Source organism: Myotis davidii, unplaced genomic scaffold, assembly GCF_000327345.1.
Source record: "Myotis davidii unplaced genomic scaffold, ASM32734v1 scaffold936, whole genome shotgun sequence".
Lineage (NCBI taxonomy): Eukaryota > Metazoa > Chordata > Mammalia > Chiroptera > Vespertilionidae > Myotis > Myotis davidii.
Window position 1 is genome coordinate 52,261 of NW_006287077.1, and position 650 is coordinate 52,910.

The 650-nt window shown below is 66.0% G+C and overlaps 1 protein-coding gene across 1 annotated transcript in view; it reads right to left on the reverse strand.

Moving 5' to 3' along the window:
- ZNF606 (zinc finger protein 606) overlaps window positions 1-650 on the reverse strand; it is a 16,441-nt gene that overhangs the window by 12,011 nt on the left and 3,780 nt on the right. The window lies entirely within an intron of this gene.

The window sequence follows — 650 nt, forward strand, 5'->3', positions numbered from 1 at the left end:
TGGGGTGACAGCGGGAGGGCCGGGGGGTGGGGGGGGGGGACCCCAGCTGAGTGTGCCCCGTGTCCGGGTCTACAGCTCACGGAGGCCTCAGCAAACCCGGCTGGACACGGGGAGGCAGAGTGGGGACAAGGGCGCCCCCCACACCCGGGCGAGCAGAGGACCCGCAGGCTCCCGCTACCGGACACTGTGGGGACAGAGCAGGGCCCTGCCGCCCGTCTGGTCACGGGGGACCCCTCCAGTCACCTGCTAGGATTGGCAGAGACGAGCCACCCAGTCTGGCAAACACTCCTGCTCACGGGCTTTGCACACACGTGCTCCCCTAGGCATCCAGGGAGGGCTGTAGGAGCCTCCAGCTGCACACTGAACCAGGGGGCTGGGGGTTGCAGGGGCCGCGCCCATGGGATCTCGGGGGGGACGGCTCCTGCACTGCCTGAGCTCTGACCGCGCCCCTTCCTGGGACCTGGGGCCCTCAGACAGCCAGCCTCTTTGGAATCCCCAGAGTTTCATTATTTATTAATATTTCAGTGCAAGCTCTTTCAGAGAATGGAAATGTAGCCAGACTGTGTGCTGGGATAAGCGAGAATGGTGCGGTGTCGGACTCTGGTTTACGGGGTGTGGGCCACGCAGACACGGCGGGGGGGCGGGCCAGG